General features: G+C 38.7%; 1 protein-coding gene and 2 long non-coding RNA genes across 6 annotated transcripts in view; all 3 read right to left on the reverse strand.

The window, feature by feature from the left end:
* Positions 1–2,937, reverse strand: part of LOC146482191 (cannabinoid receptor 1-like) — an 18,059-nt gene extending 15,122 nt beyond the window's left edge. The window contains exons 1-2 of the mRNA XM_085107468.1: positions 2,565–2,937; positions 2,127–2,294 (exon numbers count right to left, since the gene is read on the reverse strand). The gene's annotated coding sequence lies outside the window, so the exon portion shown is untranslated. The remainder of the gene's footprint in view (positions 1–2,126; positions 2,295–2,564) is intronic.
* Positions 2,938–3,048: 111 nt separating this feature from the next.
* LOC146482192 (uncharacterized) lies at positions 3,049–21,914 on the reverse strand. Of its 4 annotated transcripts, none has more exons than XR_014864181.1 (5): positions 21,805–21,914; positions 18,624–18,691; positions 5,057–5,140; positions 4,622–4,786; positions 3,049–3,684 (listed from the first exon to the last, which is right to left on the reverse strand). It is a non-coding gene; the product is annotated as an uncharacterized LOC146482192 (long non-coding RNA). The 4 variants fall into 4 exon arrangements; XR_014864184.1 differs by lacking the exons at positions 3,049–3,684; positions 4,622–4,786; positions 5,057–5,140 and adding exons at positions 16,516–16,587; positions 17,528–17,692; positions 17,956–18,039; XR_014864183.1 differs by lacking the exons at positions 3,049–3,684; positions 4,622–4,786; positions 5,057–5,140; positions 18,624–18,691 and adding exons at positions 16,516–16,587; positions 17,528–17,692; positions 17,956–18,039.
* LOC146482193 (uncharacterized) lies at positions 5,541–8,021 on the reverse strand. Its single transcript, XR_014864189.1, has 3 exons — positions 7,542–8,021; positions 7,114–7,278; positions 5,541–6,176 (listed from the first exon to the last, which is right to left on the reverse strand). It is a non-coding gene; the product is annotated as an uncharacterized LOC146482193 (long non-coding RNA).
* Positions 21,915–21,997: the final 83 nt, after the last annotated feature.

The raw sequence follows: 21,997 nt of genomic DNA on the forward strand, positions 1-21,997 counted from the left end.
GTCCCACTCCAGCCGCTTAGTGGAGTTGTTTTCGGTTGTCCCGAGTCGCGCTTGCAAAGAGCCAACCGCTCTGTTTCCTCGCGTGAATTAAGGCATGGGCCCAAAATTGTTCTCACAAAACGTGTGGGGGTTGTCTATCTCTAAACACTTTTAATGTAGGCAGATGAAACTTTGACAGATACATACACTATTGATTTGCGGTAATTTGGTTTTTTTAAATTATGCAAATTAGGTCACGTGACTTCCATCGGCAGTAAAAGCTTTATCTTAAAATGGCAACACTTTTTCTTGCGTCCTTAATTTATTTATCATTTTAAAAATGTTAAGGGCGTTTATTATATCACTTCTGTGCTTGGCCTTCTTAAGATTTTTCTAAGCAAAGGCCTAACGGAGGGGGATAATTGTCTTGGGGGACTGGGTACTAATCGAAAAATCCGTGTATTTTAAAAATTATTCAAAAATTCAAAAGGGGCCAAGCACAGTTTTGTAGATGCTATTATTGCAAGTTGTCTCGTACCAATCAGGTTAAATATCTCACAACGAAAAGTGTTGCCATTTTTGCTTTCATCATTTTAAGTAAATTGTGGCCGTGCAAAGTCACGTGACAACATTTACATAATTAAAAAACACCAAATTGACACAACTTGTCGATATATGTATCTGGCAAAGTTTCAACCTTCTACTGCCAAAGTGTTCTGAGATAGACCACCCCCCTTCACTTTTTGAGCAATTTATTGGGAGCCCATGCCTTAATTTACTTGAGTCCTGCCCGTTGTTGTTTTCAAGCTGTTATGTTTAGTGGAAAACTATTCAATTATTTCATACTTAAAGATATGAGATGAAAAATAACCAATTCGGCGAGTAAACACGAAAGCTAAAATTGTTTTATTAAAACATGTACTGCAACATCTTCCCCTGTTTATTTCACTTTGCAAGAATAACTGTTCAATTACCTCGATTAAATGGGGAGAGGAAAAAAGCTAAGAATTCTAATAGCTTGGAGTGGGGTAAAAATACGGCTTTCTTGTGATAATTAGGGAAAACCAGGCTTCGCTAAAACCAGGACTAATCATACGCAATTGCGCTTGGTCTAGAGCCAAGGACGTAAATGAGACTGTTTGACCAAACCGAGAGTAAAATGAAATCAACTTAGTCAAGGTTTTTGAGTTTTTATTTTTTAATCTACCACAAACTCAGTGAGTAAGTTGGAGTGCTCAAAAGATTCTCTCAAAGATAAAAAGTGGAGAAGATGACTCAAAATGAGTAGTTGAGAATACTACAGTTGAAAGAAGAAGTAGTTAAACTATCCTCGGCCCCCTCAGTTGGTGCTGAATTTTTGTACAAATTTGCCAATGTGTTACAGAAAATGATTAAGACTGAAAAAACATATTATGTTGGCCTTTGAAATCCATGAAGAACGAATCCCTTATTGGAACATTGCGCAATTGTCGGGGCGTTAAGTTATCTGGACTTTGGGGACATGGTCAGCTAGAAAGCCATATTCTCGGCCTGAAGTTGTTTGGCTCTTTCCAAAACCAAACCCAAAAATAGGCATTGGTAATATTGTCATATATTCGTCTCATTATATCAGACTCTTGGCCTAATTAGGAGGCTGTGTTTAATGTATTCAAAACACTGTGGTTGAAGGCTTTGAAACTAATCCCGATGAGACAGAAGGTCAATAAACTTCGCCAATGCTGAAACGAAGATACCTTTTCTAGTATATAGTTTAGTTTTTAGGTTTCGAGTGAACGGAATTTCTCGATTTTGTGTCCCTCTTCCCATCCTTACTTATTTATAAAGGAAAAACCAAGATCTCATGGAGGAAGGGTGGGAGCTGGAGGGTGTCCGAGATTTAAGTGTGAAATTTTTTGTAAGAGCTTTAAGACCTCTTTCCAAGGTTGAAATTTTTCGAAACACAGTAACGTTTGTCTTATGTTAGGCTGAAGCTGTTAGCTTTTAACTTCTGCGTGTGAGAGAAGGGAAGAAACTTGAAAAGGAAGGAAAGAAACTGTGTACCACTTGGACAAGTAAAGAATATCACGAGTACATGAAGATGATCATTCTTTCGGGCAAACTGCACGGTATATATTGCTTTTAAAAGATTCGAACTTTGTAACACTCACGTAGTAAGCTTTAGTAGTGACAGCACTGTTGGCAGAACCCAGTAGGCGGTCCCCTATAACAATTGCAGACGTCGCAGGGATGTTTACCAGGAATATGTAGTCTCTTCTCGTAGGCAACGTCATTTCCTGGGCTTGGTTGGCTCGGCAGTTCTTCTGTTTCTCTTCGGTCTATGTAAGAAACAAACGTACAAGAACGATGAAAACAAAACTTGAAACGACAATCGGGGCGGTTGACGGCTACGACGCCCGCTAACAACAACTAGTCGCTTTATTTGCATGAGGGTAAATGTTACCCAGGCAAAATAGGCACAATGTTTCTCAACCAAACGCTTTCCACTTTCATTGTTGTAAATTTTATTATCCATAAATCGCAACATAAAAGCGAGGAACCTCTTGAAATCTCGACGTTAAGTATTGGAACAAACGTGATATCTTTACCTGCATGGAAAGAGCGGGCGCTCACAGCCGAAACCAAGAGAACGGCCAAGAGTAGGATCGTCAAAGTCTTCGTTGTCAGTACAACTAAAAAAAAAAGGGTATTAGATGGCAAAGGATAAAGTCAGTGAATTTTAACGCTACTGTTTCCTGTTTTTTCCCAAGTGAATTAAGATATGGGCGGCATGATGTAGGTACAGGCTCGCACCAAAGGGATATACGAATTAGGTGTACACGAAATGGAAGCCGGAATTTGATAAAACTACCAACACATGACTTTATGAATAAAGAGAATCAAACTGCCTGAGTATGATACTGCTAAGAAACTGAGAGTATGTGAGCAATACCGTAACGATAATTTAATGAAAAAAAAAACAAAAAACAAAAAATCAAACAAACAAAAAAGCAAAAAAACAAAACAATAGAGAATTTATTTACAGGTGAGTTGGAACAGAAATAGAATTGAAACTGGATGCCATTAAGAAAGTCAAGATGTTTTTACAAATTTTGCCTTTTCTAAGAGACAATAGACCTCGTTTCGGAATGGTTAGGGCTTTAAACTCTTTACCGGAAGGTCCAGTTTAAAAGTCTCGCTCCAGCCGCTTAGTGGAGTTGTTTTCGGTTGTCCCGAGTCGCGCTTGTAAAGAGCCAGCCGCTCTGTTTCCTGCCCTTTGTTGTTTTGAAGCTGTTATGTTTAGTGGAAAATAATTCTATTATTTCACACTTTATGATATCAGATGAAAGATGACCAATTCGGCGACTAAACGTGAAAGCTAAAATTGTTTTATTAAAACATGTATTGCAACATCTTCCTCTGTTTATTTCAGCTGCAAGAATAACTGTTCAATTACCTCGATTAAATGGGGAGAGGAAAAAAGCTAAGAATTCTAATACCTTGGAGTGGGGTAAAAATACGGCTTTCTTGTGATAATTAGGGAAAACCAGACTTCGCCAGAACCAGGACTAATCATACGCAATTGCGCTTGGTCTAGAGCCAAGGACGTAAATGAGACTGTTTGACCAAATCGAGTGTAAAATGAATCAACTTAGTCAAGGTTTTTGAGGTTTTATAATCTAATCTACCACAAACTCAGTTAATAAGTTGGAGTCCTCTTAAGGTTCTCTGAAAGATAAAAAGTGGAGAAGATGACTCAAAATGAGTGGTTGAGATTGCTACAGTTGAAAGAAGAAGTAGTTAAACTATCCTCGGCTCCCTTAGTTAGTGCTGAATTTTCGTACAAATTTGCCTGTGTGTTACAGAAAATGATCAAGACTGAAAAAACGTATCATGTTGGCCTTTGAAATCCATGAAGAACGAATCCCTTATTGGAACATTGTGCACCTTTCGGGGCGTTAAGTTATCTGGACTTTAGGGACATGGTCAGCTAGATAGCCATATTCTCGGCCTGAAGTTGTTTGGCACTTTTCAAAACTAAACCCAAAAATAGGCATTGGTGATATTGTCACATACTCGTCTTATTATAACAGACTCTTGGCCAAATTGGGAGGCCGTGTTTAAAATATTCAAAACACTGTGGTTGAAGGCTTTGAAATGTTAACGGCATTAAGATTTCACTAATCCCGATGAGACAGAAGGTCAATAAATTTCGCCAATGCTGAAACGTAGATACCTTTTCTGGTATACAGTTTAATTTTTAGGTTTAGAGTGAATGGAATTTCTCGATTTTGTATCCCTCTTCTCAACTTCACCTATTCATAAAGGAAAAACCAAGATTGTATGGAGGAGGGGTTGAAGCTGGAGGGTGTCCGAGAATTAAGTGTGAAATGTTCTGTAAGAGCTTTAAGACCTACTTCTAAGGTTGAAATTGTGACCACTTGTTTTCGAAACACAGTAATGTTTGTCTTATGTTCGGCTGAAGCTGTTAGCTTTTAACTTCTGCGTGTGAGGGAAGGGAAGAAAGAAAAGGAAGGAAAAGAAACCGTGTACTACTTGGACAAGTAAAGAATATCACGAGTGCTTGAAGATAATCATTCCCGCGTGCTAACCGCACTGATTGGTATTTATTGCTTTTAAAAGATTCGGACTTTGTAACTCTCACCTAGTAAGCTTTAGAAGCGGCAGCACTGGTTGCAGATCAAAGTATCAACCATATAACAATTGCAGGCGTCGCAGGGATGTTTACCAGGAATATGTAGTCTCTTCTCGTAGGCAACGTCATTTCCTGGGCTTGGTTGGCTCGGCAGTTCTTCTGCTTCTCTGCGGTCTATGTAAGAAACAAACGTACAAGAACGATGAAAACAAAACTTGAAACGACAATCGGGGCGGTTGACGGCTACGACGCCCGCTAACAACAACTAGTCGCTTTATTTGCATGAGGGTAAATGTTACCCAGGCAAAATAGGCACAATGTTTCTCAACCAAACGCTTTCCACTTTCATTGTTGTAAATTTTATTATCCATAAATCGCAACATAAAAGCGAGGAACCTCTTGAAATCTCGACGTTAAGTATTGGAACAAACGTGATATCTTTACCTGCATGGAAAGAGCGGGCGCTCACAGCCGAAACCAAGAGAACGGCCAAGAGTAGGATCGTCAAAGTCTTCGTTGTCAGTACAACTAAAAAAAAAAGGGTATTAGATGGCAAAGGATAAAGTCAGTGAATTTTAACGCTACTGTTTCCTGTTTTTTCCCAAGTGAATTAAGATATGGGCGGCATGATGTAGGTACAGGCTCGCACCAAAGGGATATACGAATTAGGTGTACACGAAATGGAAGCCGGAATTTGATAAAACTACCAACACATGACTTTATGAATAAAGAGAATCAAACTGCCTGAGTATGATACTGCTAAGAAACTGAGAGTATGTGAGCAATACCGTAACGATAATTTAATGAAAAAAAAAACAAAAAACAAAAAATCAAACAAACAAAAAAGCAAAAAAACAAAACAATAGAGAATTTATTTACAGGTGAGTTGGAACAGAAATAGAATTGAAACTGGATGCCATTAAGAAAGTCAAGATGTTTTTACAAATTTTGCCTTTTCTAAGAGACAATAGACCTCGTTTCGGAATGGTTAGGGCTTTAAACTCTTTACCGGAAGGTCCAGTTTAAAAGTCTCGCTCCAGCCGCTTAGTGGAGTTGTTTTCGGTTGTCCCGAGTCGCGCTTGTAAAGAGCCAGCCGCTCTGTTTCCTGCCCTTTGTTGTTTTGAAGCTGTTATGTTTAGTGGAAAATAATTCTATTATTTCACACTTTATGATATCAGATGAAAGATGACCAATTCGGCGACTAAACGTGAAAGCTAAAATTGTTTTATTAAAACATGTATTGCAACATCTTCCTCTGTTTATTTCAGCTGCAAGAATAACTGTTCAATTACCTCGATTAAATGGGGAGAGGAAAAAAGCTAAGAATTCTAATACCTTGGAGTGGGGTAAAAATACGGCTTTCTTGTGATAATTAGGGAAAACCAGACTTCGCCAGAACCAGGACTAATCATACGCAATTGCGCTTGGTCTAGAACCAAGGACGTAAATGAGACTGTTTGACCAAATCGAGTGTAAAATGAATCAACTTAGTCAAGGTTTTTGAGGTTTTATAATCTAATCTACCACAAACTCAGTTAATAAGTTGGAGTCCTCTTAAGGTTCTCTGAAAGATAAAAAGTGGAGAAGATGACTCAAAATGAGTGGTTGAGATTGCTACAGTTGAAAGAAGAAGTAGTTAAACTATCCTCGGCTCCCTTAGTTAGTGCTGAATTTTCGTACAAATTTGCCTGTGTGTTACAGAAAATGATCAAGACTGAAAAAACGTATCATGTTGGCCTTTGAAATCCATGAAGAACGAATCCCTTATTGGAACATTGTGCACCTTTCGGGGCGTTAAGTTATCTGGACTTTAGGGACATGGTCAGCTAGATAGCCATATTCTCGGCCTGAAGTTGTTTGGCACTTTTCAAAACTAAACCCAAAAATAGGCATTGGTGATATTGTCACATACTCGTCTTATTATAACAGACTCTTGGCCAAATTGGGAGGCCGTGTTTAAAATATTCAAAACACTGTGGTTGAAGGCTTTGAAATGTTAACGGCATTAAGATTTCACTAATCCCGATGAGACAGAAGGTCAATAAATTTCGCCAATGCTGAAACGTAGATACCTTTTCTGGTATACAGTTTAATTTTTAGGTTTAGAGTGAATGGAATTTCTCGATTTTGTATCCCTCTTCTCAACTTCACCTATTCATAAAGGAAAAACCAAGATTGTATGGAGGAGGGGTTGAAGCTGGAGGGTGTCCGAGAATTAAGTGTGAAATGTTCTGTAAGAGCTTTAAGACCTACTTCTAAGGTTGAAATTGTGACCACTTGTTTTCGAAACACAGTAATGTTTGTCTTATGTTCGGCTGAAGCTGTTAGCTTTTAACTTCTGCGTGTGAGGGAAGGGAAGAAAGAAAAGGAAGGAAAAGAAACCGTGTACTACTTGGACAAGTAAAGAATATCACGAGTGCTTGAAGATAATCATTCCCGCGTGCTAACCGCACTGATTGGTATTTATTGCTTTTAAAAGATTCGGACTTTGTAACTCTCACCTAGTAAGCTTTAGAAGCGGCAGCACTGGTTGCAGATCAAAGTATCAACCATATAACAATTGCAGGCGTCGCAGGGATGTTTACCAGGAATATGTAGTCTCTTCTCGTAGGCAACGTCATTTCCTGGGCTTGGTTGGCTCGGCAGTTCTTCTGCTTCTCTGCGGTCTATGTAAGAAACAAACGTACAAGAACGATGAAAACAAAACTTGAAACGACAATGTTGACGGCTACGACGCCCGCTAACAACAACAAGTAGCTTAATTTGCATGACGGTAAATGTTACCCAGGCACAATAGCCACAATGTTTCTCATCCACACGCTTTCCACTTTCATTGTTGTAAATTTTATTATCCATACATTGCAACATAAAAGCGAGGAACCTCTTGAAATCTCAACGTTTAGTTTTGGAACAAACGTAATATCTTTACCTTCATGGAAAGAGCGGGCGCTCACAGCCGAAACCAACAGAACGGCCAAGAGTAGGTTCATTGTCAGTACAACTAAGCAAAAAAGAGTATAACATACCAAAGAATAAAGTCAGTGAATTTTAACGCTACTGTTTCCTGTTTTTTCCCAAGTGAATTAAGATATGGGCGTACAGGTTCGCACCAAAGGGATATACGAATTAGGTGCACACGAAATGGAAGCCGGAATTGGATAAAACTACCAACACATGACTTTATGAACAAAGAGAATCAAACTGCCTGAGTATGATACTGCTAAGAAACTGAGAGTATGTGAGCAATGCCGTAACGATAATTTCACGAAAAACGATAGAGAATTCATTTACAGGTGAGTTAGAACAAAAAGGGTATTAAACTATCTTTGATAAATGCGGTTTTTCTGGCAATTCGGTTAAGACGTTATCGTTCTAACAGGGAGAAATTTTATTATTTTTATTACACCGTAGTTTCTATCTGTGGCTGCGTTGCTAATACGAAAATTAAATAATTTCGGAACGTTGCAAAATTTCCACATTTTAAACTCTCAGTGTCGGTTATTCCGATCTACAAACACGTAGAGTCACGCGGTTATGTTAAGTTAAAACTTGACCGGTACAAACGTAATAGATCTTTTACCTTTTCGTGGGACAACTCGGTTTTTGTGCTCCAAGAATAATCTTCAGGTCCCTCCTCAACGGATCAGTTTTCGGAAATGAATAATTGAACCTTTTTCTTTCCTAATATTAGTTAGTGTCTTCTTAGTTGATTGACCTGTTTTTCAGAGTTTAATGGAAAGTTCAATTTACATCAAAACAATGCGCTTTAGTTGGCCATCTATTGAGCTCATGCTTCCATGGTAGACACGTTATAGATTACAGATCTTCCCAGTGATAATGTCAAATGTCTTTGAGAGCGAGTTTCAACTGAATCCTTCCTTAAAGGGTCAATGAATAACTTTGCCTTTATCTATCACCGCTTATTTTGCTTGCCTTGAATTCTCTTTGTTGCTTCAATGAAATTTTCGTGCGTTTTTCTCTATTTTGCAGTTTTATATATACAAAAACCGATTCTAAACTTAAATCTTACATTAAATTTTCTAAACCCCGTCATATCCCGTTCGAAACATATTGACTCCAAAAGTGTCGATGCCGCGCGCGGCCAAAACATGACGTGTTAAAGATTTGTGACTTCACTTTACTTGATAACAAAACAAAAATGGTGGCCGAGTAAAGCCACTTCGCAGAACATGCAGTCGTTCTTTTGGAGGTGGAGCGCCTAATAAGTACTGGTTAATTTCTTACAATAATACGGCACCAGCAGTCTGGGACAAAAGCGTCAAAGTAATTGTAGTTAAAGCGATTGAAGGGCTACTAGTCTGCTTCAAACAGCACTCGTGGTTTTTAGGGATCCGTCTAAGTGTGAGATATAACTCAAGTGGAAGGCCAACAGATAAAATCATTGGAAAAACAGGACATGTAATTCCGTTGTATTTGTTAAATTCGGCGTGATGCTGCAACGTGCGACAAGTGCGTCATTGGTTTTTAGTGTAAATAAGACACGATATTATAAATTTCGTCGGACAGTTGATTAATTACAGTATTTTGACAGTACCTTTCGACATCTGACTGCAGTTGTAGTCAGTTTCGTCTGTTGCTATTTTGTTTAAATTCTGATGCAGCTTTTAAGATTCATTAGTGGTTAGCAAATTCCCGAAATTAATGTAGGAGTTGAAGTTTAGAAGACATATCCTGATCAGTTGCGGAGAAGAGACAATAAATCAATTTCAAATTAATATTGATTCATGGATGGAAATTATTCCCGTTATTACCAACAAATAACAAGAACCAATAATCTGGGAGAACATGTATTTACAAAATTAACATTTAATAGCTTTTCTCACAAGTTCACATATAATGGGACGCCGCGTCCCTCTTTGTTTACCCCGAGTTATGTCTCTGCTCGTCCCCTATGTCAACAAACACAGTAAAATCTGCAATTCCACAGCGACAAACTAATGAGTGGTGCCGGGTCACTTGTAGACCTGGATCAGCAAATCATTACAAAATACTGACGGCAGACTGATCTCAACGGCGGAGGTGACGAGCTTGATAGAAAAAACAAAGGCTAGAATAACTGAAATATATTTGTTTGAAAAAAAAAAAATTTTTTTGCCCGATATTTCGGTATTTTTTGTTGTTTGTATTGCAAACCGAAATATCGGGCAAAAAAGTTATTTTATTTTATTATATTTCAGTTATTCTAGGCTTTGTTGTTTATTCTACGAAGCTCGTCATCATCGCCGTTGGGATCAGTCTGCTGTCAGTATTTTCCATCTCAACACCCGTGCGAAATTGGTATTTAAACATTAACAGTAAGAGCATTCAGCTTTCTGTATGAATTAATCGTTAGCATTGGTTGTTGTTTTTCCGCTCGTAAAAGCTAACAGTTGAAAAGGAGGCTTTTGCCTAACGCTAGAAGAATCAGTCGCACAATCGCTTGGGCACTGTGCACAGCTGACGAACGTCGAAAATCAACATGGTTCGCAACGGTATGTCTAGTCATTTATGGTTTGATACAACCCACGACGACTTACTTTTCTCCTCTGCTTGTCCTTGTTCGCTTGATCTATCGAAAGATTCAAAAACATCTCAGATATAAGCGAATAATGCTGCTGAATGCCAACATTTTGAAACGTTACGTTTTTGTAACCAAAACACAACACTCCCGGGAACAATGTCAAGTAGAGTGACGTCATTATGTGGTGATTTAAGACCCTGTCCCGCGACATTTTTTTAAAGGAAAAAGCGGGTATTTTTCTCCTAAGAGACCGGTATTCAAAACATTTAGACAAGTTTTATTCGTAAAATCGGTTTGTACACGCATCAAACTCCTTAAAACCGAGAAAATTTCTTTTGTGTCAAATACACTTTAATGAAAAATTCAATTCACAAGAAAACGATCCATTTAGGCCTCCTTCATAGCCCGATAATTCCCATGTTTCCATGGCTGAAACCTTTCCCTTATTTTTGAAACTTAAGAGCGGATGCCTGTAAATATCAACCAGAGGTGTGCAATAGCCAAAAATTCAAAATTCTCAAAAAAATTCACAACATAGCCCACGGTAAACTATTGCAAGAAATACATGTTTTACTTCGATCCGATAATTATTTTTGATGTGAGGTTATGATCTTGAATTCACCGCTCCTGAGCGGGGTTTTCGGTGTCTGACACCACATGTTGCGAAGACCTTGTTTTAAAAATCAAACCAGTTTTGTTCCAAACGAAAAACATCCAGTCTGATAAAGTACATAATTATGGACATCATGAATGGTATGTTACTCATCTGAAGTGAAAATTAAATATTTAGGGGATTTTTCAATATTTACAATTTTTGAAGCGATTTCTCGTGATGCCAAATTGACAAATTTGCGAGGCTAAAATCATCAACTGGTACATGGCGTTGAGGATAAAGATTTACACCACGTGAAAGAGCATCATTTCTTCTTATAAAATCCGCTTTCAAAACTATGGGCAACACAGAAGGAAATTTTTGAGGCCGCGAATTACAAGTAGTACTTTGGTGAAATTTGAGCTTTTCTGTCACGGCATTCCGATGCTAAAACTCAGATAAACACAACATGAAAACGTTTCAAACAACAATTGTTTGTTGGTACTTGCTAGAGGTCTTGGCCCACGTTCATAATATTACTTTCCATGATTTTTAATCATTTCGGGCAGGCACAAAAGATTGTAGCAGTTTTATCAGACCCCGAGTTCAAAAGCGTATAAAGGTCAGAAAGGTCAGTTTACGTAGTCAACGTTTTGAATTCGGACCAGAATGTTTTGCATTGAATCTTACTTTAGAACAAATGAAACAATATGTACAAGTGCTACGTAATTCATACCTTTTTAGCGAGCTTTCTGTACATTGTAGAAATCATCACATCAATCAGGAACGATATATGCATTTTGCCGCGATTTAAAAATACGTTTAACGGCAGAGATTGCGTTACAGTTTGCGCAGACCACTTGCCCCCAGGGGGAGGGGGACTCCTATATCAAATTGACGAGTTGATCGTCATAAATTTTGAAAAGCACCACTAAAAGGTACCAGAATTTGTTTTGTAGCCGTGGTCTGTATAATTTTCCCACTTAGTGGTACCAATTCTAAAATGAATACGCTAAGTGACAGTTGACTGATATTTATAATAACTTTCTCTTATATGTTTTCGCTCAATACCCTGAAACGTGCTAAAAGGTACCGCCATACCTTTGACAAGTACCAAACCACGAATTTTAACCCCCGAAAGCTACAATCGGCCCCGTCAATTTTTATATAAAGGTTCACCCCCGGGTACCCTGCGAGCAGAGGCCCTTCGACTATTATCTAGGAAGATCAAAGAGCCTCTGCTCGAATGGTACCCCCTGGGCGCATGCCAAGGGTAATTTTTCACTGCCCCTTCGATACAAACTGTAACTGCGATTTACTTGTGAGCTGTATTTTCTGTCACTGAACTTTCTAAACGTGCAGTTAGCCCACGTTGGTATTCAGATAGCTTCAGTTTGTTTATTTTGCTCTGCAATCCAACTTTTAATTAAAATGCTCGATTCTAGTTTCACGGCGTTCAAACAAATTGAGCCGAAATGGTATCGTGTGAGTATGCTTCGATTGTTGAAGGACAATGTGGACAAAGTGTTGAAAATCCAGCGAATACCCAATGTATTCCAATCAGAGATTGTGGCACAGACATTCGAAACTATCTAAGGGCCACGGGGTTTGCTGACTGAACACTGAAAACTGAGGCGGAGCTTCTCGAAGGCAGAACTGGTATCGAATTACTGTAACGCAAAACTCCTGACCTTAAATAAGAATTACCTTTAATAACCAGGCCCGTAGCAGGGGGAGGGGCAGGGGGGGCTTGAGCCCCTCCAGAATTTTTGAATTTTTGAAAGTTACAAAACAGTTTGCCAAAAAAAAAAAAATAATAATTAAACCAAATTAATGTGCAGCAATCAGTCTTAAACTCTGACGCTGCAAATGCCTTTTCACAGCCCTTTAAAAAATGTGTTTACTACCTTTAAGTTTCCTCCGCTAACAGTTTGTTTTTATATACTACAACAACAACAACAACAACAACAACAACAACAAAGGTACTCCTACCTTGTGAATCGGAAATAAGAACCAAAATGGATCGAAATCAACCAATCTTAAGCCCTAAAAGCTGTTGAAATAAACTACTTGTTTTCTAAGGCATCCGCTCATTTATAGCAATGCACATGTCCTTAGACCTCCTTAGTGTATAACAATTTACTGTTCGCGCGTTGTCGAAAGACACACAAATATGTCCTCTCAAGAGCCAGAGATAAAATTCTCCCACAGTCGGATTCTTATTGGCTGGTTAAAGCCAAATTTTAAAAGAGAAAGAAACATTTGTCGTCGTTTGTTTACGTCCTCGTTCAAACGTGAAATTAGGAAACTTCACATGGTAGTCCACGTAAAAGAAACGGCACAAAAGATGTACCAAAAAGTGTGATGCAGGTGCAAAGTTATTGTTTAACTTAGTAAATCTACATTTTTTTTTCTGTTTTTTTTATGTTCTCGTTGCATCTTAAACTCCCTAATCAGTCTGATTTTTGGGGGGTGACGGGGGGTAGTTTTGTTTAACCATTTTGCTGAGCCCCCTCAGTTGTTTTAGCCTTGCTACGGGCCTGATAACGCTTGCAATTTGATTCTGAATTACTGGTTATTACATCCACACACATTTATGATTTTTAGTGATTTTTTTAAAGTTATTTGGCCCTGTGCTTTGTCACTGTTACAGTTTCCCGACGTAAAGAATGGAGAGCTTAGTGGGGAGGCGGCAGGGTAAGAGCGAGGAGGGAAACGGGGTTGCGTCACCACTGTCGTCCCTATTTTCCCCAACTCCTGCAGTACGACTCAAACCTGCTACAGTCGACCACAGTACATTATCAGCAGGAATAAGGGAGAGACGTAGGGGGAGCAATTTTTGTCAGAAAGAGGGCCAGGGTTTCACAGCCTGGACGGCACAGCTACGCTCCTTTGGCTGTAAAGCCAGTTCTACAAAGTGACATAACTAACTGACTAAACTTCAGGGCAAAATTTCCCTTGATATCTTCGAAATCGATGACAGCCATCTAATCAGGTTTATTTGCTCAAGACATCGAGATGCTTATGGCATCAGACGGCGCTGCCAAAACCGATTCTGCGCCGGTCCCACCAAGTTGGGCAGCTAATCATTTCAAGCAAACGAAGGGAGATCGAAGCATCACATTTGTGCAATCTAGACTTATCCACAAGATGACCTCGATATTAGTGCCTGTCGGCTTTCCCAAGTACTCTAAAAATTCAGACCATAGCACCATATATTCAAGCAACATGATCTTGTTGGATCGTGTTCTTACATTGACCCATTAAGGCCAAAGAAACCATACTTTGTCTGCTCAAATTCCATAACTGATGGATGAACTATCTTTTATCGTATGAAAACTATCTGATCATACAACAGACAATGTTTGTAAACAATAAATTGAAAATTGGGTCTTATCCAGATGAACTAGACAGTCACATTGCTTTTAACTCTCCTTGAGTAGCATTCATGGTAGCCCCACGAAACGCCCCTCGGGGACGGGAGCGATGAGTCGCAGGCTACGTTAGACTGAAATTTGAAAAACTTTCAAAAATCAAAACAACTGCGCGAGTGTAGACGCAACCAGATAAAATTGTTATAACCCAAAACCGTAATCTCAGTTTGAACTGATTATATAATTAATTGTCTATGGGGTCTAGCTGGACGAAACATCGCTTTCTATCCCGTGGACAAGGGCGTACGTAAGTGCAAGGTCAGCGGTCTACCGGTGAAATGTATGTAACATAATCTTTGTGACCAAATGTATAAAACGGCCTAAAGTGTTACGATGTTTCCTATAGATGTCCCATATTTCTTAAACATCCAGTGTGGCCGCTCAAAGGTATGAATTATATAGCACTCTTAGCTATTTGCTCCTTTTTTTTCAAAATAAGATTGAATGAAAGAAGTCCTGGTTTCATTTTATTCCATATTTACTAGTGTTGCGACCGGTTGACAACGTAAACTGACCCGTGTACGGCTTTTGAACTCCGCTAAAATCTTTTGACACTGCCCCTAAAAGATAGAAAACCAAGGAAAATAGTCTTAAAAGCATAGTTCATGCACAGACAGTGCCCTGTAGCAAGAATTAATAAACCATTGTTGTTTGAAACGTTTTTATGTTGTGTTTATCTGAGTTTCAGCAACGGAATGCCGTGACAGAAAAGCTCAAATTTCACCAAAGTACTACTTGTAATTCGCGGCCTCAAAAATTTCATTCTGTGTTGCCCATAGTTTTGAAAGCGGATTTTATAAGAAGAAATGATGCTCTTTCACGTGGTGTAAATCTTTATCCTCAACGCCATGTACCAGTTGATGATTTTAGCCTCGCAAATTTGTCAATTTGGCATCACGAGAAATCACTTCAAAAATTGTAAATATTGAAAAATCTCCTAAATATTTAATTTTCACTTCAGATGAGCAACATGCCATTCATGATGTCCATAATTATGTACTTTATCAGACTGGATGTTTTTCGTTTGGAACAAAACTGGTTTGATTTTTAAAACAAGGTCTTCGCAACAGGTGGTGTCAGACACCGAAAACCCGGTTCAGGAGCGGTGAATTCAAGATCATAACCTCACATCAAAAATAATTATCGGATCGAAGTAAAACATGTATTTCTTGCAATAGTTTACCGTGGGCTATGTTGTGAATTTTTTTGAGAATTTTGAATTTTTGGCTATTGCACACCTCTGGTTGAAATTTACAGACATCCGCTCTTAAACTGCTAAAAAAAATGAAGCTCGCTTGTCCTTCATAAACGGCGGGTTTTTATGTATTTAATTCCTTGAATGCTGGAATCCATTAAGGGCTAGCTTCAGTTCAATGAAACTGGATCACCTTTTTGTTCACCCTATTTAAAAATGTTTAAGAGTGACGGAAAGTCTGCATAATTTAGCGTAAATCCCTTTTAAACGCCTTGTATTAATATTATTCCACAAGTTAGTATTGTATGTTTGTGAAACACCGTTTGTTTATCCTGGTTGCATTTATCCGTACTTTTGGCTTTATTATGTTAACCGTTATTCAGTTGTGGAAGAGAATAAAAAGAGAACTAAGCTTTTTTATTATTCAGAAGTTCACACCTCAAGCGGGAAACTTGGTAATTTTTGTCATTATTCTTAAATTATCTAATAAGACACATTCAACAATTGCATGTTGAGCTCGTACGGTCTCCTACTAATAACAAATTTTACCCTAGATAAATTGCCCCGTCATTTCGTCTCTGAAGCCATTAAGAAAGTCAAGATGTTTTTACAAATTTTGCCTTTTCTAAGAGACAATAGACCTAGTTTCCGATTGATTAGGGCGTTGGACTCTTTACCCGAAGGTCCCGAATAAAAGACCCACTTCAGCCGCTTAGTGGAGTTGTTTTCGGTGGTCCCGAGTCGCGCTTGCAAAGAGCCAGCCGCTCTGTTTCCTGCCTGTTGTTGTTTTCAAGTTGTTATGTTTAGTTGAAAATTATTCTATTATCTCACACTTAAAAGATATGGGATGAAAGATAACCGATTCGGCGAGTAAACACGAAAGCTAAAATTGTTTTATTAAAACATGTATTGCAACATCTTCCTCTGTTTATTTCAGTTTGCAAGAATAACTGTCCAATTACCTCGATTAAGTGGGGAGAGGAAAAAAGCTCAGAATTCTAATAGCTTTGAGGTGGGTAAAAATACGGCTTTCTTTTGATAATTAGGGAAAACCAGGCTTCGCCAGAACCAGGTCTAATCATACGCAATTGCGCTTGGTCTAGAGCCAAGGACGTAAATGAGACTGTTTGACCAAACTGAGAGTAAAATGAATCAACTTAGTCAAGGTTTTTGAGTTTTTATTTTCTAATCTACCACAAACTCGGTTAATATGTTGGATGCTCTGAAGGTTCTCTGAAAAATTAAAAGTGGAGAAGATGACTCAAAATGAGTAGTTGAGATTGCTACAGTTGAAAGAAGAAGTAGTTAAACTATCCTCGGCCCTCTCAGTTGGTGCTGAATTTTTGTACAAATTTACCAATGTGTTACAGAAAATAATCAAGACTGAAAAACGTATTATGTTGGCCTTTGAAATCCATGAAGAACGAATCCCTTATTGGAACATTGTGCAACTTTCGGGGCGTTAAGTTATCTGGGCTTTAGGGACATGGTCAGCTAGATAGCCATATTCTCGGCCTGAAGCTGTTTGGCACTTTCCAAAACCAAACCCAAAAATAGGCATTGGTAATATTTTCATAAACTCGTCTCATTATACCCCACTCTTGGCCTAATTAGGAAGTCGTGTTTAAAGTATTCAAAACACTGTGGTTTAAGGCTTTGAAATGTTAACGGCATTAAGATTTCACTAATCCCGATGAGACAGAAGGTCAATAAATTTCGCCAATGCTGAAACGTAGATACCTTTTCTAGTATATAGATTAGTTTTTAGGTTTAGAGTGAATGGAATTTCTCGATTTTGTATCCCTCTTCCCAACTTCACTTATCCATAAAGGAAAAACCAAGATTGCATGGAGGAGGGGTGGGAGCTGGAGGGTGTCCGAGAATTAAGTGTGAAATGTTCTGTAAGAGCTTTAAGACCTCTTTCCAAGGTTGAAATTTTGACTACTTGTTTTCGAAACACAGTAATGTTTGTCTTATGTTAGGCTGAAGATGTTAGCTTTTCAGTAACTTCTGCGTGTGAGGGAAGGGAAGAAAGAAAAGGAGGGAAAAGAAACCGTGTACTACTTGGACAAGTAAAGAATATCACGAGTGCTTGAAGATAATCATTCCTTCGGGCTAACCTCACTGAGCGGTATTTATTGCTTTTAAAAGAGTCGAACTTTGTAACCCTCACCTAGTAAGCTTTAGTAGCGACAGCAGTGTTTGCAGACCAAATGAACACCCCCATAACAAGTACAGGCGTCGCAATACTCTTTACCACGAATATGTAGTCTCTTCTCGTAGGCAACGTCATTTCCTGTACTCGGCTGGCTTGGCAGTTCTTCTGCTTCTCTACGGTCTATGTAAGAAACAAACGTACAAGAACGATGAAAATAAAACTTGAAACGACAATGTTGACGGCTACGACGCCCGCTAACAACAACAAGTAGCTTTATTTGCATGACGGTGAATGTTACCCAGGCACAATAGGCACAATGGTTCTCAACGAAACGCTTTCCACTTTCATTGTTATAAATTTTATTATCCATACATCGCAACATAAAAGCAAGGAACCTCTTGAAATCTCGACGTTAAGTTTTAAAACAAACGTAATATCTTTACCTGCATGGAAAGAGCGGGCGGTCACAGCCGAAACCAAGAGAACGGCCAAGAGTAGGATCATCAAAGTCTTCATTGTTAGTACAACTAAGCAAAAAAGAGTATCACATACCAAAGAATAAAGTCAGTGAATTTTAACGCTACTGTATCCTGTTTCTTCCCAAGTGAATTAAGATTTTGGCGTAAAGGTTCGCACCAAAGGGATATACGAATTAGGTGCGCACGAAATGGAAGCCGGAATTGGATAAAACTACCAACACATGACTTTGTGAACAAAGAGAATCAAACTGCCTGAGTATGATACTGCTAAGAAACTGAGAGTCTGTGAGCAATGCCGTAACGAATAATTTCATGAAAAACTGATTATAGAGAATTCATTTACAGGTGAGTTGGAACAGAAAGGGTATTAAACTATCTTTGATAAATGCGGTTTTTCTCGCAATTCGGTTAAGACGTTATCGTTGTAACAAGGCGAAATTTTATTATTTTCATCACACCGTAGTTTCTATCTGTGGCTGCGTTGCTAATAAGAAAATTAAATAACTTCGGAACGTGGCAAAATTTCCACATTTTAAACTCTCAGTATCGGTTATTCCGATCTACAAAAGCGTTAAGTCACGCGGCAATGTTAAGTTAAAACTTGACCGGTACAAACGTAATAGATCTTTTACCTTTTCGTGGGACAATGCGGTTTTCGTGCTCCAAGAATAATCCTCAGGTCCTTCCTCAACGGATCAGTCTTCGGAAATGAATAATTAAACCTTTTTCTTTGCTAATATTTGTTAGTAGCTACGTATACTTAGTTGATTGACCCGTTTTTCAGAGTTAAATGGAAAGTTCAATTTACATCAAAACAATGCGTTTTAGTTGGCCATCTATTGAGCTCATGCTTCCATGGTAGACACGTAAAAGATTACAGATCTTCCTAGTGATAATGTCAAATGTCTTTGAGAGCGAGTTTCAACTGAATCCTTCCTTAAAGGGCCAATGTCCCGAAATGAATAATTTTACCTTTATCTATCACCGCTTATTTTGCTTGCCTTGAATTCTTTTAGTTGCTTCACTGAAATTTTCGTGTGAAGTTGACAAAATTTTTTTTCTCTATTTTGCAGTTTTATATATACAAAAGCTGATTTTAAACTTAAATCTTGCATTTTAAAACTTTTCTAAACCCCGTCATTTCCCGTTCGAAACAGTGATATAATGCAAGAGTGTCGCTGCCGCGCGCAGCCAAAACATCACGTGCTAAGCGTATGTGACGTCACTTTACTTGATAACAAAACAAAAATGGTGGCCGAGTAAAGCCACTTCGCAGAGCATGCAGTTGTTCTTTTGGAGGTGGAGCGCTTAATAAGTACTGATTAATTTCTTACAATAATACGGCACCAGCAGTTTGGGACAAAAGCGTCAAAGTAATTGTAGTTAAAGCAATTCAAGGCCTACTAGTCTGCTACTGAAAGTTTCGGCGTTTCAGTTCGGCTTGAAGCTTTTGCTGTAGCTTCAAACAGCACTCGTGGTTTTTAGGGATCCGTGTCAGTGTGAGATATAACTCAAGTGGAAGGCCAACAGATAAAATCATTTGAAAAACAGAACAGGTAATTCCGTGGTCTTTGTTAAATTCGGCGTGATGCTGCAACGCGCGACAAGCGCGTCAGTGGATTTTAGTGTAAATAAGACACGATATTATAAATTTCGTCGGACAGTTGATCAATTATTTTGATAGTACCTTTCGACATCTAATTGCAGTTGTAGTCAGTTTCGTCTGTTGCAATTTTGATTAAAATTCTGATGCAGCTTTTAAGATTCATTAGTGGTTAGCAAATTCCCGAAATTAATGTAGGAGTTGAAGTTTAGAAAACATATCCCGATCAGTTGCCGAGAAGAGACAATAAATCAACTTCAAATTAATATTGATTCTTGGATGGAAATTATTCCCGTTATTGCCAACAAATGACAAGAACCAAAGATCTCTGAGAACATGTATTTACAAAATTAACATTTATTATTAAATTCTCAGCCTCGGATATTGCATTTCTAGCGTTGTGATTGGTTCACTGAATCTTGGTTATCAGCCGTATACCGCAGTTTGACCTTATATGGAAAACGAAGCTAAACACTTTTTTCGGCGGGAAGCGAAAGTTTCTTCAGAAAAATGGAGAAAAAAAAAGAAAGAAAAGAAATACCAGACAATGACAATAATAAAAGCCACAAAGTTAGGCATGACACTATTTAATGGTACGTATCTCCCAAGTTTCCTTTAAAATCAGAAAAATTGCACGATTTTACGATTTAGATCACATAACAACAACAACAATAACAACGGGATTACCTTCAAAAATTTCAGGATCCTGGGGGTAAGAGGTTAAAATCGATCGAAGAAATTTCTTAAGAAGAGCTTAATACCTACCTTTATGTTTGTACGCATTTACGAGGACTCCAGTTACAAAAGTTCATCCATGAAATCCGTACGAGCGGCGGCCATAATGTTCGTTTTCGTCGCTCGGCACCACTCAGCAAAACATTTGCACAAATGTGCACAGATCTTACGCTTCTCGATAAGTTCGAAGTTTAAAAACTTGCACTGAATGCTTGCCTCAGTGAGGTTGTACCTCGTACACTTGGACTCGGCTTGCCTTAAGTGTTTTAATACCTCTGCGAGGAATTCAGTTCAGCGTAAAAAAAAAGCCGTCCTTGATCCCTTCCTTCGCTCGGCACCACGCAACAAAACATTTGCTCAAATGTGCACAACTATTACGCTTCTCGATCAGCTGGAACTTCAAAAGCTCTTGAATGCTTGTCTCAGAAAGGTTGTTACTCGTACACTTGAACGTTCCTTGAATTTTAGATGTCCGGCTGTGTCCGATCTACTTCACTTTCGATTTTTCATTCAACTCCGTTCGCAATGCGCTGCGCGTGTCATGCGATCATTACGTTTCGCGCGCTTTGGTCGTCAGAAGTTGCCTCAACATCCGGTCGTTTTAATTTCAAAGAAATTTTTACCTAAATTAAAATTCTTTAAACTTTAACATCAATATCCAAACGGGGAGAATTTAATAAAACAATTATTCCATTCGCCCTTGTTGGATATGAGATTGGTTATAGCCAACTCGGCGCTTCGCGCCTCGTTGGCTATTTACCATCTCATATCCAACGCGCGCTCATGGAATAATTGTTAAATAGCTCTTCTCGCAAGTTCACATATAATGAGACGCCGTCCCTCTTTGTTTACCCCTAGTTTTGTCTCCGCTCGTCCTCTATCTCAACAAATACAGTAAAATCTGCAACTCCACAGCGACAAACCGATGAGTGGTGCCGGGTCACTTGTAGACCTGGATCAGCAAATCATTTCAAATACAAAATACTGAGGGCAGACTGATCCCAACGGCGGAGGTGACGAGCTTGATAGAATAAACAACAGGGGCTAGAATAACTGAAATATATTTGTTTGAAAAAAAATATTTTTTGCCCGATATTTCGGTATTTTTTGTTGTTTGTATTGCAAACCGAAATATCAGTCAAAAAAATTTAAGTTATTCTAGCCTTGGTTGTTTATTCTACGAAGCTCGTCATCTCCGCCGTTGGGATCAGTCTGCTGTCAGTATTTTCCATCTCAACACCCGTGCAAAATTGGTAAATCAAACATTAAGAGTAAGAGCATTCAGCTTTCGGTATGAATTAATCGTTAGGATTGGTTGTTGTTTTTCCGCTCGTAAAAGCTAACAGTTGAAAAGGAGGCTTTTGCCTAAACGCTAACAGAATTAGTCGCACAATCGCTTGGGCACTGTGCACAGCTGACAATCGTCGAAAATCAACATGGTTTGCAATGGTTTGATACAACTCACGACGACTTACTTTTCTCCTCTGCTTGTCCTTGTTCGCTTGATCTATCGAAAGGATCGAAAGCATCTCAGATATAAGCGAATAATGGTGCTGAATGCCAACATTTTGAAACGTTTTGTAACCAAAACACAACACTCCCGGGAACAATGTCAAGTAGAGTGACGTCATTATGTGGTGATTAAGGACCCTGTCCCGCGACATTTTT

The sequence above is a fragment of the Pavona decussata genome, unplaced genomic scaffold (genome assembly GCF_977016875.1).
Source record: "Pavona decussata unplaced genomic scaffold, jaPavDecu1.1 SCAFFOLD_47, whole genome shotgun sequence".
In the NCBI taxonomy this organism is placed as follows: domain Eukaryota; kingdom Metazoa; phylum Cnidaria; class Anthozoa; order Scleractinia; family Agariciidae; genus Pavona; species Pavona decussata.